Here is a 20,376-nt window from a genome sequence, read left to right as displayed (position 1 = left end):
ACTCTTTAAGGAGGCTAGGGTTTGATAAGAAATGTTATGAGGGTGATGGAGGCGAGGTTGGGGCGCATAAATGTGTTTAAATAGGGTGCAGAACCTTAAAATTAGGGCATTATCTAGACAGGCGGACTCATCGAGTCCTAGCATATGGACTCGTCGAGTAGCCAACTCATTTTGCATGATCATCCTGTCTTTACTCGAAGAATCGACTACAGACTCGTTGAGTACCCCTTAAGAATTGAAAATACTTATTTAAATTACATACCAGAAAATGGGGCGTTACAACGCTCCCCCACTTATCTTAGACTTCGTCCTCGAAGTCCGCTGCTGCTAAATCTGAAAATAACTCTGGATAATGCTCCCTCATCTCCCCCTCGGTCTCCCACGTCCACTCTGAACCCTTTCGGTGCTGCCATTACACCTTTACTAACTGAAACCACCTTGTTCCTCAAGGTCTTCGTCTTCTGATCTAAGATCGCAACTGGCCTCTCGATATAATGTAGGCTGCTATTAACCTGAATATCCTCCAAGGGTACAACTACTGACTCGTCCACCAAACACTTCCTCAACTGAGAAACATGGAAGGTGTTGTGGATCTGGCTAAGCTCTACCGGGAGATCCAACCGATAAGAGACCCGACCCACCCGGGCCAAAACCCTAAAAGGACCAATGAAGCTGAGGCCCAGCTTGCCCCTCTTCCGGAACCTGATAACACCGTTCTAGGGTGATACCTTCAGGAGGACCATATCGCCCACCTGAAACTCCAAGTTTGAACGCCTCCTGTCGGCATAACTCTTCTATCGACTCTGCGCAGCCTGCAATCTGCTACGGACCTGCTGGATCAACTTTGTGGTCTTGAGCACCACTTCAGTGCTCCTGATGACTCGTTGACCAACCTTGCCCCAACAAATCGGGGTCTTACACTTCCTTCTGTAGAGCATCTCGAAAGGAGGGCGGTCAATACTAGCATGATAACTGTTGTTATACAAAAATTCTACTAAAGGAAGATACGTATCCCAACTGCCTCCAAAATCTAGGACACATGCCCGAAGCATGTCCTTGAGAGTCTAAATCGTCCTCTCGCTCTGCTCTTCTGTCTGGGGGTGGAAAGTGGTGCTAAAATGAAGACGAGTCCTCATCTCGTCATGAAACCGCTTCCAAAACCTGGAAGTAAAACGGACGTCTCGGTCTAATACTACTGATACAATCACCCCATGTCACACCACTACCTCGCGCACATAAATATCGGCTAACTTCTCGGCCGATATGCTCTCCTGAATTGGTATGAAATGTGCGCTCTTGGTTAGCCGATCCACTATGACCCAAATCGAGTCAACTCCACGTGCGGTCCTGGGAAGCTTAGTAATGAAATCCATAGTGATATCCTCCCATTTCCACACTGGAATGTCTAACGGTTGCATCTTGTCGTGGGGTCTCTGGTGTTCTGCCTTGACCTTCCTGCAGGTCAGGCATCTCTCTACGTACCAGGCTATGTCCTACTTCATGCAGGGCCTCCAATAATCGGGTCGAAGATCTCTATACATCTTCTTCGCCCCTGGATGGATGGAGAACCGGGACTTGTGGGCCTCATCCATCAACACTTGTCGTACTCCTCCCCAATACGACACCTAGACTCTCCCATGAAGGGTCAATACTCCTCGACTGTCATAATTGAAAGAAGCTACTCGGCCCACAATCCTCTCACACTTCTGCCTCTCCTCCTTCGGGCCCTCGACATGTGCCTCTCTAATCTGTTCCAACAATGGAGTAATCACCGTCATCCTCAGAAATATGTCTCTAATCGGTGTCGCCATCTCCTTGCGACTCAGGGCGTCAGCCACAACGTTGTCCTTGCCCGGATGATAAAGGATCTCACAATCGTAGTCCTTTACCACATCTAACCATCGACGTTGCCTCATGTTCAAATTCGGCTGGTCCATGAGGTACCTCAGACTCTTGTGATCCGTGTAAATGGTACAGCGGACCCCATAGAGGTAATGTCTCCAAATCTTGAGAGCAAACACCACTTCCCCCAACTCCAAATCATGCGTCAGATAGTTAGCCTCGTGAGGCTTCAACTGTCTAGAGGCATATGCTATCACATGCCCTCGCTACATCAACATTGCTCCTATCCCTGTGATCGAAGCATCACAATAGACTACAAAGTCATCCACTCCTTCTGGCAGGGTAAGAATCGGTGCATCACACAATCGCTGTCTGAGGGTCTCAAATGATGCCTGCTGCTCCGGCCCCCAGCGAAACACCACCAACTTCCTAGTCAGTCGGGTAAGTGGAACTGCTATCTTGGATAAGTCATGGATGAATCTCCTGTAGTACCCTGCCAACCCTAGGAAGCTCCGAATCTCGGATGGAGACCTCGGGATCTCCCACTGCATCACGGCCTCTATCTTGGCCAGATCCACCAATATCCCCTTCTGGTTGATGAGGTGTCCAAGGAACTACACCTCGTGCAACTAGAACTCGCACTTGGAGAACTTCGCGAAAAGTTTATCCCTCCTCAAAGTCTCTAGCACCTCCCTCAGCTTCTCCTCATGCTGCTCCTGAGTCTTGGAATAAACCAAGATATCGTCAATGAACACTATCACAGACCGATCCAACATCGGCCTACATACGCAGTTCATGAGGTCCATGAACGCGGCTGGAGCATTGGTGAGCCCAAACGGCATCACCACAAACTCATAATGACCATAACGGGTCCTAAAAGCTGTCTTCTGAACATCCTCACCTTTAACCCGCATCTGATGATAACCGGAGCGCAGATCAATCTTGGAAAACCAAGATGCTCCTTGAAGTTGATCGAACAAATCATCTATCTTCGGGAGTGGGTAACGGTTCTTCACCGTTACCTTGTTCAACTCCCGGTAATCTATACACATATGGTGCGACCCGTCCTTCTTCTTCATAAACAGGATCGGGGCTCCCCATGGTGAACTGCTCGGTCTGATGAAACCCTTGTCTAGAAGCTCCTGCAGCTGCGTAGACAACTCCTACATCTCTGGAGGAGCCAACCGATACGGCGCCTTGGCTATCGGAGCCGCACCCAGAACCAGGTCAATTCGGAACTCAACCTGTCTCTCCAGAGGTATCCCAGGCATATCCTTTGGAAATACATCCGGGTACTCACGTACCACCGGTACAACGTCAATAGTCGCCTTGCCCTTCTCCCGGGCATCCAAAACATGGGCGACGTACCCCGCGCAACCCTGCTGGAAGTAGCGTCGAGGTCCCGCTGCCGAGCAAAGAATCAGTCTGCGATGTGGCCTCTCGCCCTGAATCACTAACTCTCCCCCACCAGGGGTGCGGACCCTCACGAACTGTAGCTCACAATCAATCAATGCCCCATTAGGGCTCAGCCAATCCATACCCACTATAACCTTATTCCCTCTTAGGGGAATGGGAACCAAGTCCACTGAAAACTACTCATCAAATAACTGCAGCGAACAAGCCCTATGTACTCTCGCGACCCTGACGGTCCTGTCATCAACTATCTTAACCTCAAGTGGACAATCCAGATCCCTCGGAGCTCTGGTGAACCTCTTGTTAAGCGCAAGTGAAACAAATGATCGGGTACCCCCGAATCAAAGAATATTGTAACTGATATGCCGTTCACTAAGAACGACCCTATAAAAAACATATAACCATAAGAAACAATCAAAATTAATAAAGAGATGAAGGGAAGATACATACCCGTCACCACATCAGGAGTCGCTCGCGCCTCCTCTGTTGTCATCTAAAAAGCTCTACTCTTCGCCACTGGCGCCTCACTTTGGCCCTGACGGCCGTCTGTAATCCTCAATGTTGCAGGGGCAAGTGCTGCCACCTTTCCTGCTACTGCTACTGCTGGCAAACTCGGACACTGGGACTTTTTATGTCCCCTCTGATTGCAATGGAAGCAAATCAGATCAGATACCACGGTAACGGTAGGAGTAGCTGTATAATCTCTGCTCATATGTCCGGTCTGGCCGCACTTGTAGCAACCGGGACTCCCTGCCTTGCACGCCCCGTCGTGCAATCTCCCACACTTGCCACACCGACAGTGGCTCTGCTGACCTCTAGATCTGTGATCTGATACCTTGGGCTTTTTTGCCAAACTCCCAGTTCCAGATACCGCCTCTGGCTTCCTCTTCTTCTCCATCTCTATATCAATCTCTCTATCACAAGCCCTGGCAATCATGTCATCCAGAGTTTTACAGCTGGACGGGCTCACAAACTGGCGGATATCACTCCGCAGCATCTCATGATAACACGCCTTCTTCATTTCCTCATCAGTTGCGTACTGAGGAACGAGAAGAGCCCCCTCCCTGAACTTGGTGGTAATCTCTGCCACTGTCTCTGTAGTCTGGGTGAGATCCTGAAACTCCCTGGCTAACTGTTGCACCTCGATAACCGGTGCAAACTCGGATCTGAACCTGGTAGTAAAATCAGCCCAAGTCATCGCATCAAGTGCTGCTTCATCCCCGATGACATGCCCGATCTCCTCCCACCAATCTCGTGCCCTATCCTTCAGAAGACAGGATGCTAGTCTGACCTTGTCCCCCTCGGGACATCTGCTGGTGCGGAAAGCATTGGTGACATCCGCCAATCACCTGGTACTCGCTATGGGGTCCCGAGCCCCATGATAGTCAGGAGCTCCACAGGCTCTAAACTCCCTGAAGGTGAGCGTGCGTGACCCCATCATGGTCGCCACCTCAGCACAAAAGTTGCTCACCCTCTCATCCATCAGCTCCAAAATACCCTCCTTGATCGAACCAAAGATCACAGGAGTCTGCTCGAGTATTATGCGAGTAATCTCTTAACAGAGAAACTCCCTAGTCTGATCATCCAAATGCTCGGCTCCCGAGCCTGGTCTTGATCCTTCACCGGCACCTGAACTGCTGACTGCTTGTCTAGGGCATAAAACCACCATTCTGAAACACATAACGATAACGTCAGAAATACTAATATATCTCGAGGGATCACTATTACTACAAATTTCCTGGTTTCGCCTTGACCTTCCTTGATTCAATTACCGATCCTCTTCTTTTGGTAGTATGGGCCCCTACTACCTTCCACATCTATCTATACCTTCCCCAAGAACTGCCTCGACTCCACCAAGTCCCTTCTACTACCACTACTGATCTCATGCTAATCTCATCCTAGGCTTGCCCTAGGGTAATCACCAATCCACTCCCTACAATCAGTTGCATAAGAAATCTCCACTTTCTTCCCCTAAATAGCTCGCGAATACAATTACATATCATTCAGACTAGATAATTCTTCGAATGAGAGATCCTACCCTATAACGGTTGGGCTCACACGAGAGCTGCGAAATAGAGCTAGACCTCACCTTCTGAAATTATTTAGTCCTACCAATATGTAATCTAACATATTCGTTTACTAGTTAGTGAAAGACAACTAGAACTCCTAAAAGCACAAAGCAAGCAGCATTCGGGCATTGAGTACATAATCAAGCATACACCACTCTGGCTATCATACTGACTAATCTGCACTAGCATACAATGCCAAGCTCATACTATCAAGCATAACCTAACCAGGCTATCCTACTGTTGTCTACTCAATACTAGCATGCAATTCTCATAAAGCTGAAACACATATAGCAGGCACATAAGGCATCCTCCTAGATCCTTATTCCTATTCTAGCATGTTGTTCTAGTGAAACTGAAACTGATAATCATAACATAAGCTTGTATGGGTAATTTTGGAGTACTTACTTGAGCTCGGCTGATCGCATGCACCACACCACTTTTTTAAAAACTCTTTATCTTTCTAAGTTCTTTTCAAAATTTCTTTTAGAAAACATTTCTCTTTTAAAAATCTTTCACCATTTCCTTAGTTTGAGTTAATACACACTAGAAAGTACGTCTGAATCCCTCAAACCAAGACTCTGATACCAACTTGTAACAACCCAAAATACGACCCAAAAATTTTTGTTTTAATATTACTAAAAATCACATCATCCAATATCATATATAAAAAGAACCATGGAATGAGTACTCAAAAGTCATAGTAACGGTGTCAAAACAAAACTGTATCAATCATAACAAAATGTCTGAACAAAACTCCCAGGATAAAACTGAAGTTGTGGTGGGTGCGATGCCATCAACCCGAACTCTTCCCTTTGCTAGCGGAAGTACCTGAAACCAAAACTGAAACTGTAAGCACGAAGCTTAGTGAGCTCATCCAAACTACCACATACCATACAACAACATATAAACACATATTGGTCCTTGCCCACTGCATCGGACCGAGGTCCGAAAACTGCATCAGACTGGAGTCCGAAACTAACTAGGGTCTTGCCCTCTGCATCGGACCGTAGTCCGGAAGCTGCATCGGACCGAAGTCCGGAACTAACCAGAGCCTTGCCCTCTGTATCGGACCAAAGTCCGGAAACTGACTGAACATAGCATAGCATAATCATAACTACTAGCATAAACACATATACTGCATACTGCATCGGACCAAAGTCTGGAACACATAACACAAAGACTTGCTTGAACCACAAAGACATCAAGCACGCTGAACTACTGCATCAGACCGAAGTCCGGAACTACCGCTAACTAGACGGGTCGGTATTGTTGCTGTAGACCCGTTCCTACTAGAAGGAAACTCACCTCGTAATGCTGGCTGCTGAGATGCTAAATCCGACTCACCGAGTTTTATGAACAACTCGTCGAGTTCTCCTTCAACATATGAACACGTCCAGTCTGTGACTCGCCGAGTCGTATGAACAACTCGTCGAGTCTGAAGAAAAACTCGTCGAGTTGAAGAACAAATCGTCGAGTACCAAGTATGCTATTACTATACAGTCAATTCTAATCGATTTCAGTGCTTCCAAAACATAGATCTGAGCTTCTAGGACTGGTTTTACACGTAAATTTTCCAACTTTATGTGCATGCACAAGGGTATGAGGCTAAAATACCCAAAATCATAAAATACTAAGAACTTAGGGTTTGGAACAAGGCCAAGATTGCATAAAGGTGGCTATAATGAGCTCCTGGAGTTCAAGAGAGGCTAGATCTGAAGTATAACTCGATCATAAGGCTTTATTACAAAGGATTTGGGGTTTTTGAGCTTAATATCAACAATTTGGGGACAAACTAGATCTATTAGATCAATAAGCAAGATGGAGACTTTATGTGTTTAAATAGGGTGCAGACCCTTAAAATTAGGGCTTCATCCAGACAGGCGGACTCGCCGAGTCCCAGCATATGGACTCGTCGAGTAGTCAACTCAATTTGCATGATCATCCCGTCTCTACTCGACGAGTCAGCTACAGACTCGTCGAGTACCCCTTATGAATTGAAAATACTTATTTAAATTACATACCATAAAATGGGGCGTTACAACGATATAAGTGAATATAGGCAGCTATAGACTTAGTGCCTAATAAATAACATCGGCAGGTATGGACTTAGTGCTTATTAAATAAACGCTGGTAGTTATGGACTTAGTACCTGATAGATAAACATTGGTAGCTATAGACTTAGTACCTACTAGATAAACATTGGTAACTATGGATTTAGTACCCGATGAATGAACTATAACAGCTATGGACTTAGTGTTTTACGAATGAGCATTGGCAGCTATGGACTTAGTGCCTGTCTTATAAACCTTGGAAGAAAAGGACTTCGGAATGAACGAATGCAGGATAGATGACTCTTAGGGTAGACCCTTAAGAGTAAGATAATGGGGATGGGTAATTAGGTTGATTGTTTGATGTTTAAACATAATAATTATATTATTGTGGTTTGGAAACCTTATGTACTCACTAGGTTTCCCAACCTGAGCCACTCAAGCTTATTTGTATCACATGTGTCGATACGAAGCTACTTTACACTGAGAGATTTAAAAGAGATGTAGATCACTAGTGTAAATGAATGTAAGTTTTGTTTATGCTTATGTTTTTGGATTGACGATGACATCCCAAGGTTTTAAAAGGAATAAAAATACATTTCTTCATAAATGCTTTGATAACGTATTTATCATTTTTTTTCTGGGAACAAATTCCGCAACATTTTTATTAAAAGAGGTACTCTGATTTTTATAAAGCATAAACAAAAAAATCAGTCTTTTCTGGCCTTGAAAATGGGGATGTCACATTGGACCCCAAAACTAAAGTTGAAGGGTCGTGAAAAGTGAAATACAAGAGATTTACATAATGAAAAAGTTACAAATATAACATAAGGAAACTTGGTTCGTTATAGTCATCCCCTCTTTAATGGGATTTCATCTTGGAATCAAGTATCGATACAAACTGTTGAGAATAACAAGCCTTCATTTCATCTTCAACTTCCCATGTCATATCTCCCCCATTTATGTTCTTCCATTGGACTTTGACAAGCTTGACCCTATTTTTGCGTAGCTGTTTAGTTTTCTAATCTAAAATAGTCATTGGTTCCTTAACCACACGCTTTGCCTCATTGACTCGAAGCTCCTCTAACGTTAAAATAATCGGCTCCTCCACTAAGCATATATGAAGGTAACATACATGGAACACATTGTGTATCCCCTCTAACTCTGGTGGCAACTCCAATATATACGCCTGATCCCTAATTCTCTCAAGCACAGTGAATAAACCAATGAAATGAGACCATAGTTTACTGCACTTCCCAATCGTACAATCCCTTTCCAAGGTGAGATTTTAACATCTCCTTCTCACCTATATTGAAGGTCGTTTGTCTATATCTTTTATCTAAGTATTTCTTTTTTCCTTTTGCGATCCATTCAAACAATCTTGTTCCACTCTCAAACGATCACATGGCATTTTCACCTTATCCACTATTATATAAACTCACAAATTGTTTTCCCCTAGTTTGATCCAACAATTAGGGGTACGACACCTTCTTCTATAAAGAATCTTGTATGGTTCCATGTTGATGCTGGTATAGTAGGTATTGTTGTAGGAAAAGTCCACCAACAATAAATTAGTATCCCAACAACCACCATACACTATAACACATGCCCACAACATGTATTCAAGAGTCTAAATAGTTTTTTTATCCCATAAGTTTGTGGATGATAGGTTGTATTTATATGTAACCTTGTACCTAATTCTTCTTGGAGTTTCTGTCAAAACCACATAGCAAACCAAATGTCATTGTAACATCCCAAAAATTCAAGCCAAATTAAAACTCTTTAATACATTCTAAAACCACCAAGTTATTATAGTTTGTTTTCAAAATAGTTTAGACATCAGAGTATCCCCATAATCAATTCATAAAACCATAAAATATGAGGAGCTGTACGATCACGTCTTTGCCTTCCTGCAGTCATGTGATTGATGGGTTTTGAGCATTCTAACACTCCTATTGTGTACCCCTAGAAACATTGGATCTATGTTTGACTAAGATACATGCAAATAATTATTTTTCCAAGGTTCTTATCCTATCTAGCATGGCATGGGGAACTTGAATCAAATAAAGCTAGTAGAATTACTTACCTTGTAGATGTAGTTGATTGCTTGGAGTTTTAGAGCCTAGCACCAATGTGTGGATGCCTCAAATGGAAATCAAAAATCACCACAAACTTTGGAACCTTAAGAGAATAGTCACAACTATCTTGAAATCGGCCCTCTTACTTTATTCACCACAACTAGTGCGATTTCAAGAACCAAAGCCTCCTTTATATAATGTGGTGGATTAGGGTTACATCCATGTAAACCCTAACACCCATGTCTTTTCATTTCCATGAGATCCATGGGTTAAAGCTCCATGGAGTATCCATGCAAGCCTAGCCCATTCCAAATAAGCATTAGCCCACACTATATAAATATAGGAGCCCATATTTAATTAGTAATACTTTTGATCTCTAAATTAATCCTAGACTAATTATAGATCAATACTAATTAAATAATATGATTTTATATTAATAGATTAGAACTTATAATATATTAATAAATCATAACTTATACTATTCTCAAAAGATTATCCATAAATTGTTCGGGTGAAGTGCAACACAAATGAACCATGTCGGGTCGGGTCAAGTACATACCAAATATAGTTATGGACTTAGACACTATATCCAACAGTCTCCCACTTGGATAAGTCTAATAACTATAGTTGCAAGTATGACTTCAGGAACCGGTCATTAATCGTAGCTCTTTCAACTCTGTTGAACTAGAACGCGCCATTTTAGATAAGTGATCATATAATCCTCTGTTCTAGATATCAGCCGGATAAATACATGGAACATGGTCTTGCTTATTGTCCAGCATTTGTTTCCCGATTTTCAATTTGTTTGACATAGAACTTAACTGAACACGTCAATTTAGTTCTGACCAAGCCCGGTACATAGGTCAAAACAAAATCATCGAGGGGCCCAGATATCGCTTCTAATCCTCGAAGGAATAGATAAACTTCGACTCATATGTTTTCTCTACTACTTGTTGAATTACACACAAAGGTACGTTTTATAACATTGAGTTACCAATGCGTTTTCGTACAATCAATTCATAACCAACACATAGGCAACAAATCATATCTCTAGGTTTGAAGACTTATATGATATTACCGTCTCACGATCACTCGAGATAAATTCCATGAAGTGATACTAGTGAGCGTGGGTTGAATCCAATACTCATAACTTATGAGCACTCATGAGTGTTGTAGCCCTGCTTTGTGTAACGTCTTAGACCTCTACAAGCCAACCCATGACAGTCTTGATTCATATCTACTTCCAACATATGACCGATTGTAGAGAGTTTGAATAATATGATATAAACCATAACATAATTATTCTGGAAGTCAAAACATGCAAAAAGAAATAATAGTAAACGATTGACAAGTGATAGCAACACTTTACTCATAAATAACAGCTTTTATTTACCATCAAATGTCAATTACATTTTACAAATTTCAAGATTATCTAACTACTAAAACTAATATCATCCTTCAGTCCTATGCTCCGAGCATGCTGGAGATACTTAGCCCGAGTCAGTCCCTTCGTGAGGGGGTCTGCTAGGTTCTCATCTGATGATACCATCTTTGCCAAGAGGATTCCTTCTTCTATTCGATGTCTGATGAAGTGACATTTTTTGTCAATGTGTCTGGATCTCCCATGATCTCTTGGTTCCTTGGCTAAGGCAACCGCACTATTGCTGTCACAAAAAATCTCCATTGGCTCCTTTATAGCTGGTACAACTCCAAGGTCTCCGATGAAGTTCTTTAGCCATATAGCCTCCTTTGTTGCCTCGCTTGCTGCTATATACTCTGATTCACACGTGGAATCAGCCACTGTCTCCTGCTTGGAACTTTTCCAAGTAATTGCCCCTCCGTTTAGGGTAAAGACCCAGCCTGACTGAGAGCGGAAATTATCCCTGTCAGTCTGAAAGCTAGCATCACTGTACCCTACAACTCTCAAGTCATCACTCCCACCGAGGGTAAGGACCTAGTCCTTAGTCCTCCGTATGTACTTGAGGATATTTTTTACCACAATCCAATGTGCCTTGTCAGGGTTCCCCTGATACCTGTTAACCATGCTCAATGCAAAGGCTACATCAGGTCGAGTACACGTCATAGCATACATGATCGATCCTACAACTGAAGCATAAGGTATTCGACTCATTTCTGCTATCTCAGCCTCTGTACTAGGGCTTTGTGTCTTACTCAATCTAGCGTTACTCTGGATGGGTAACTCACCTTTCTTGGAGTTATGCATGTTGAATCTTGTCAACACTTTGTCCACATAGGTGCTTTGACTAAGTCTAATTATTCTTTTACTCCTATTTCTCAAGATCCTTATCCCTACGATATAGGCAGCTTCACCAAGGTCCTTCATAGCGAAACACTTCCCAAGCCAGGACTTTACTTCCTGCAGGGTTGGGATGTCACTTCCTATGAGTAGTATGTCATCTACATACAGTACCAAAAAGTTGACTATGCTCCCACTAGCCTTGATATAGACACAAGATTCATCTTCACTCATTGAAAAGCCAAATTCTTTGACTTTCTCATCAAAGCAAAGCAAAGATTCCATCTGTGAGGTGCCTGTTTCAATCCATAAATGGATTTCTCAAGCTTACACACTCTATTGGGGTACTCTATACTGACAAAACCCTCTGGCTAAACCATGTAAACATCTTCAGCCAACTTTCCATTAAGGAAAGCGGTTTTGACATCCATTTGCCATATTTCATAGTCATGAAATGCAGCAATGGCTAACAGAACCCTAATAGACTTAATCTTGGCCACTGGTGAAAAGGTCTCATCATAATCAACTCCCGGAGTTTGAGAATAACCCTTTGCAACCAGTCATGCCTTATAAGTTTGTACATTACCATCCATGTCAGTCTTCTTCTTGAAGATCCATTTGTACCCAACTATCTTACGATCAGGTACATTGTCAACCAAGTTCCAAACTTGATTGTCATACATGGACTGTATCTCGCTATCCATAGCCTCTTTCTATTTAGCAGCCTCAGGGCCTGCCATGGCTTCCGTGTAGCTGTTAGGCTCATCCAGATTTACCAGTGTGTTATCACTGATAAGTGTCTCACCTTTTGCAGTAATATGGAAACCATAATAATGCTCAGGTGCATACCTAACTCTGGTTGAATGCCTTAGAGGTATAGATTCTTCAGTCGGCTCAACAGGAGTTTCCTCCTCAGGTTGAGGGCTAGGGTTTGAGGTTCCTTCACCACTTGACTCTTAAATTTCCTCAAGGTCAATTTGCCTCCCACTGTCTCCTTGGCTCATGAATTCTCTCTCTCGAAAGAATCCTCTTCTTGCTACAAAGACCACATTATCACTGGGTCTGTAGAAGATGTAGCCAAAGGATTTTTGTGGATAGCCGATGAAACTACACCTTTCGCTTCGGGGTTCTAGCTTATCGTGAGCCTCGCGTCTCACGAAATCCTCGCAACCCCAAATCTTCATGTGGTCTAGATTGGGAACTTCTCCAGTCCACATCTCGTGAGGTGTTCTGGAAACCTTCTTTGTAGGGACTATATTAAGGATATGGGCGGCAGTCTCTAAGGCATACCCCCAAAATGAGATTGGTAGCGAATCTCGACTCATCAGGGAACGAACCATGTCCAACAAGGTCCGATTGCGCCTCTCAGCTACACCATTCAACTGTGGTGTCCTGGGAGGTGTCAATTGTGAGATAATCCCACATTCCTTAAGATAGTCAAGGAACTCAGTACTAAGATACTCACCACCACGATCGGATGGAAGCATCTTAATGTTCCTGCCCAACTGATTCTCCACTTCTTGCTTAAACTCTTTGAATTTCTCAAAGGTTTCTGACTTATGCTTGATTAGGTAGACATATCCATATCTACTAAAATCATCAGTAAAAGTCACATAGAAGCGATTAGCATCTCTTGTGGCGGTTCTGAAGGGTCCACACACATCCGTGTGTATGAGGTCCAACAAACCTTCACCCTTAGCATAAGTGCCAATAAAAGGTGACATTGTCATTTTACCAAGCAAACAAGTTTCACAACTATCATCTGACTTTAGGTCAAATGACTCCAAGACTCCATCTTTTTGGAATTGGCCTATGCGTTTCTTGCTTACATGTCCAAGACGACAATGCCATAAAGATGCTTTATCTAAGCTAGTGGAAGAGTCAATACACAATACATTATTTCCTAGATTATCTACAACAGACACAGTTTCATACACGCCATCACTAGGTAATGCTTTCAAATAATGAACATTATTAAAGAAAGCATCAATACTACCATTATTATTATCAAAATAAAAGGTAAAACCTTGTTTATACAATGCATGAAAGGAAATAACATTTCTTGCCATTTCTGGAAAATAATAACACTTATTCAAATCTAATGTAAACCCACTATTTAGCACTAAGGAATAATCCTATCTTGGTGACAGGTGAAGCTTTCCTGTTTCCCGTGATCAAGTTTATCTTTCCTTGCTCCACATTCTCACTTCTTCTTAGTCCCTGCAAATCACAACATATGTGAATACCACAACCTGTGTCAAGGACCCAAGACATAGAATGAGGTGAGTTATTAGACAATATAGTGTACATACCTGCATGGTTGGGTTTTACTTTCCCATCCTTCAAATCTTGCTGGTACTTTGGGCAGTTTCGCTTCCAGTGTGACTTTTCATGGCAATAGAAGCATTCAGCCTCATTAGGGTTAGCAGAAGGAGTGACAAAACCTTTCTTGGTTTTGCTTGAAGAGGAGCCTTCAAGGGTCTTACCCTTGGTACCCTTAGAAGGGTTCTTTCTCTTCCTCCCTTTGCCATGCCCGATTGCCAAGACATTGGCCACAGTTGGAGTAGCAGTAGGATTAGTAACAACCGACTTACCCTTTAGACCACTTTCGGCGGTCCTCAAGAGTCCTTGAAGTTTGCTGAGGGTGACTTCTTCCTTGTTCATGTGATATGTCATGCAGAATTGATCATAACACGATGGTAAGGAGTGCAAAATGATGTCTATTGCTAACTCCTCGGGGAAGTTCACATTCAGCTTCAGTAAACGGTCCACACACCTTTGCATTTTCTGCATGTGGCCCGTGATGGGTTCACCATCCTTCATTCGGGTTGTTATCATGGAGGAGATTATTTCATATCGCTCTTGACGAGCACTTTGATGGTAGCGGTCCATCAAGTCCTGGTGCATCTCAAAAGCATAATAGTCCTCATAGGACTTTTGGAGCTCGGCTGTCATGGTGGCCATCATGATGCATGCCACTTTTGTAGCATCTCTTTCATGTACCTCATATTCAGCAAGCTCATCAGGAGTAGCAGTTGGCTCGGGTACCTTTAGCTCCTTGTCGAGAACATATTCTTTGTTCTCATACCGAGTGACCATCCTGATGTTTCTGATCCAATCAGTAAAGTTGGATCCATCAAAGATGACTCTCCCATAAAGATTCATGAGAGCGAAGGAGCTAGTAGGGTTAGAGCCACAAGCATTGTTATTGGAAGACATCTGAAAAGAAGAGGGAATAGATTAGATTAGATTTAGAGATAGTCCTTAATAAAACACCCAAATGTAGTATTAAGGCTAGGATCCAACACAATATTTTATAACTTAGAAGAGGGATGTCGTAATCTAAGCTATAAGATATTTGAAGGTAGGTGAATGACGATTCACCAATTTCCACCATGAAAAACAAAATATTTAATTAGGTTTTAATTGGTTTAGAAACTCCTAGATTCTTTGAGATTCATTGAACTTTCTTCAATGGCATGTTTCAATCTCGAGTGTGTCCTTCAAGTTTTGTGACTGGGATGTCGAGGATCACAAAACAAGGTGTGAAGTAACCATGCAAATTACTTGGTACCCTTAATGTATTACCCCTCAATCGATGTGTCGGTTAACCACACGCGCTCCATCGATACTATGATAAACATTAAGTCACCATTTACCTACCTTGTTAAGTTCAAGTTAGTGTGCCGGTTAACCACACACGCTCCACTAACGACTTAAACAAAGGGTAAAGTGTAATTTCATGGATTAGCACCTTATTCACATTTTCCTAAAATAACTAAGAGGGGGAATTCAATAAAGTTTAGTTACTTTAGTATTATCATTATACTTTTAATGAGAATTTATAAGTCCTTTTCCTACCCGTTCGGCTAACGACCCTCCACCGATCAAGAAAGCGGTGGGTGAGAGTGGACACCCTTTAAGTTGCCATTTTATAGGCAACAACCTTATACCCCCCCCCCTTATAAACCGACTTCGTGAATGAGGCGTACTAGTGGTAAGACGACTTGATCTTATACATATATATATTATTAACTTATAATATTATAAAGTATAAGGGTTGAATTTTAACTTTTAAAATTCTAAGGGTTGGAACTAAAGTTTTAATCATGACTTTACTTGTTCCAAAACTTGAGGGAAAGTTTTGTAAACTTTCAAAACTTTTCATTTCTTATAACTTATGAATTTAATTGAGTATTAAAATGAAGACTTTTCATTTTTCTAACTCTTGTGTTCTTTTAATGGTTTTAATTCAAGTGTGACTCTTGGTTTTCCATAACTTAAGGACAAGTTATGGACTCCATTAAAACACATTATGATCAAGAATTAAACTACCAAGTAGGTTACAGACAATTCCTATGATCATCTAATCTTTATAAGTTTAAGAACATGAATATGAACATTTCAAGAATCATAAATTACTCATAAAACTTGTAATTTTTTGTTATAGCCATTGTAAATGGATTAACATAAACATTACACCATCTAAAACAAGTTTTATAACACCAAAACAGTTTAGGGTAATGTTTCTAGTCCATTTCCATCAGCAAAAGTCGAAAATCTGCATTCTGAGGCTCCTACCCGTCGAGTGCACGAACCTACTCGGCGAGTATGATGAAGTTACACATGAACTCAGCGAGTCCCCCTATGGACTCGGCGAGTTCAGCAGGCAGACAACAAAAAAATGACTTTTTCCAATATTTTGCATCAAGTATCAAACAAACAAGCCTAGGATCTGATACCACTAATGGGTTTTGAGCATTCTAACACTCCTATGGTGTACATGCAACCCTAGAAACCTTGGATCGATGTTTGACTAAGATACATGCAAATAATTATTTTTCCAAGGTTCTTATCCTATCTAGCATGGTATGGGGAACTTGAATCAAATAAAGCTAGTAGAATTACTTACCTTGTAGTTGTAGTTGATTGCTTGGAGTTTTAGAGCCTAACACCAATAGTGTGGATGCCTCAAATGGAAATCACAAATCACCACAAACTTTGGAACCTTGAGAGAATAGTCATAACTATCTTGAAATCAGCCCTCTTACTTTACTCACCACAACTAGTGTGATTTCAAGAACCAAAGCCTCCTTTATATAGTGTGGTGGATTAGGGTTACATCCATGTAAACCTTAATACCCATGTCTTTTCATTTCCATGAGATCCATAGGTTAAAGCTCCATGGAGTATCCATGGACATTCCATGCAAGCCTAGCCCATTCCAAATAAGCATTAGCCCACACTATATAAATATAGGAGCCCATATTTAATTAGTAATACTTTTGATCTCTAAATTAATCCTAGACTAATTATAGATCAATACTAATTAAATAATATGATTTTATATTAATATATTAGAACTTATAATATATTAATAAATCATAACTTATAATATTCTCCAAAGATTATCCATAAATTGTTCGGGTGAAGTGCAACCCAAATGGACCATGCTGGGTTGGGTCAAGTACATACCAAATATAGTTATGGACTTAGACACTATATCCAACAATGATGTACCTGAAACAATAAATTGAAACTATAAGCCTGAGAGCTTAGTGAGTTACCCCAAAATACCAACACCATACAACATAACCATATCATATAAGCAATACAGAACAGCATGCATAATAAGTCGTCAGCCTGACTGGACCGCCTCATAGGCCTTCAGTCTATATGGACTGTTCTCCGAGCCTTCGGCAGGTCTGGACCGCCTCGCAGAGCCTACAGCCTATCTGGACCGCTCTCGGGCCTTTGGTCTGACTGAATCCCTTTGTAGGGCATTCAGGTTATCCGGACCGCCCTGGGTATGTTGGCCTCTAGCACAAAGCAGGACTGCCTCAACCCAACCCCAAATCAAACAAGCATGTGTACATAAATATCATACACTTGCATATATATAACAGTTGTACCAATCTAACAGATCACCAATCATAGCAACATCCTATAACCATGATACCGACCTAACCAGGTCACTAACATAGCATCATCCTATATACCAGGATACTGATATAACAATCATTATAGCATAACAACATCCTATCTTACTAGGATACCGATCTAACAGATCATAATAGCATACAAGCATACTATAACCAGGATACCGATCTATCCGAAATCTAACATAGCAACCATCCTAAACCAGGATGAAATCTAGCATATCAATAACATAGCAACCATCCTAAACCAGGATGTAATCTAGCATATCAATAACATAGCAACCATCCTAAACCATGATGTAAATCATAAAGGGTCGGCCTTGGCGTCGTAGACCTTGTTGGGCCCAAGGCTCTCACATGGGCCTTATCCTTAAGCCCATATAATTATTTAGTCCATTTACTTATTCTTGGAAAGCCCATTATTAATCCAATCACCAAATCCCAAAAGTAAGGCCCAACTCAAGGCCCGAGTAAGATTAGGGCTTTCACATGAAATGATGATTAGGGTTAAGTGTTTCTTACTTAACCCATTAAGGACTTAATCTATTAAGTCCATTGTTGCCTTACATTAATTTGCCAATGACTATTATTTAATATTTCAAGTTATTAAATAATTCTCGTGTGTGTCCCGATCAATTCCCAAAATTAGGGTTTCATGGCATTAGGTTTTCCAAACACTATTTAGGGTTTCTGACCCAATACTAGCCCATTAATCAAATGGTTGGGCTTTTAGGTCACTTTGGGCCTCATTGGGCCAGTTAGGATTTTATTAGGTCAATTAGAGCTTTATTGGGCCCCATTAAGCCCATTAGGGTTTCAAGCATCCCAACGAATCAACACAACAAAGCAAAGCACATCGCCACCCGACACGGCAGCCGGTGGCGACAAGAGGCGGAAGCCACCACCTCACGGTGGTGGTTATGGATTTTTCTATTATTATTTTAGGCACCAATTACAATTTACAACTCAATCCAAATAAAACACACACACACACACATACTAATAAAACACACACACACACAACCACCCTTGTGGTGGCCGGTGGTGGTATAGGGTGGCAGAAGAGCAGCATCCGGCCAACAGCCACCATGGTTGGCTGCCATGGTGGCTCCAAATGTTTTCCGGCCAAAATAAACCCCGGAACAGTTACACCACCATCCATCTAGCGGTTCACGGTGGTGGCAATCGCATGGTGGTGACCATAAGGATGAAACCCATTAACAACAATTCGGTCGGTCCTCCCACGACCACATCGTCGGCCCCTGTGGTTTTCCTTGGTTACGAATGAGATTTGACGGCTGCAGTTAGAAGGAGATAAGGCGGTGGAGGAGAAGACGCGAAGAGGGTGGCGGCTTCCACCGGAAATAGCACCAACGACGCCCCGGGGCGAATTCCTACCGATCTCCCGCTGCCATGACGTCCAAAGGTGGTATCCGTCATCAACAGGTTGGCACAACGGTGGCTAGGTGGTCGGAAACGCGAGGAGAACGGAGTGGTGGCAGCGGCGCAATCGAGCGGGGCCTGCTCACAGTGTCTTCGTCCACAGCAGAGGTCCGCCAGCGACCTCAGTTGATCGGAGCAGCATGAAGAAGAAGGGAAATGACAGTTTGACGAGGGAGAAGAAGATGACGGCTGGAGGATGAAGAGGGAGTAGGGTATCGGCTGTTACATCCCTTAGGGTTAGGGTTTAGAGGCTTACGATATATACCTGCCGCACATAAAACTTCTTCCCATATTGGCACAACCTGTCCCTCCTTCTCCTTTTCCTTTCATTTTAAATCCCAAATTTACTATTTGACCCCTCCATGATAAATTCTTCCCAATATAGGTCCAAAATTTACCTTTTAGTCCCCAGCTTCCAAAATCTTTTCAATCTAAGCCCAATATTTACAAAACAACCCCTATCTTCAGAAATCCTTACAAAATAAATCTTGAACTTACACTTTAACCCATGAAGACTCAATCCTTGTCATTTGGCTTCCCAAAACCAACACCCCGTGAATTATTATTATTTAATTTGAGCAATAATAATATAAAATAATAATAAAAATTACCTCTCGGTTCCGAGTTTATTAATTAATTACTCTACTTTATACTGGATGTTACAGTCATGATTGGAAATAATGAAACAAGGAACTTTATACCTCATGACAATCTCCTTAACATAAAAGCTTCGACAAATTCTCCAATTTCTCATTCTCCTTAGTCGCCAAAAAGTGAGCACTTTTTACTAGTTGACTATCACCAAAATCATATGATTCCCCCATGTAGTCTTTGGTAACTTTGTGATAAAATTCATCGTGATCTATCCTATTTTAATTCAAGTATCTTTAGATGTTATAACTCCCCCATATGGTTTCTAATGATCCATCTTGACTTAAGAGAAAGTCACACACTCATATACAAATTTTGTTATGTCCCTTTTCATCCCAAACCACCAATAATTAGGTTCATAAAGCGAAACATCATTGTATGTCCCTGGTGTATCGAGTAATTGCACATATGTGTATCATGTAACAATGTGTCACAAACAGCACCGACCTTAGGGGCCCACAGTCGCCTCTAAAGGTCTTGAGTCATCGTATATCCTCTACAAGCTATGCATGTTACTTTACTATCACATCCTTCTTCATATTCTCTTGTTTCAATGTCTCGACCTATACATTTCGAATTTGTTTAAATATATCAGGAACAACCATAAGAACCATGTAGTATGCATCGCTATAAACC

This window comes from Lactuca serriola, chromosome 8, assembly GCF_051521515.1.
Source record: "Lactuca serriola cultivar US96UC23 chromosome 8, Lser_US96UC23_V15, whole genome shotgun sequence".
Taxonomy (NCBI): domain Eukaryota; kingdom Viridiplantae; phylum Streptophyta; class Magnoliopsida; order Asterales; family Asteraceae; genus Lactuca; species Lactuca serriola.
The sequence above is the reverse complement of the archived record's forward strand: the minus strand, read 5'-3'. Positions refer to the sequence as shown.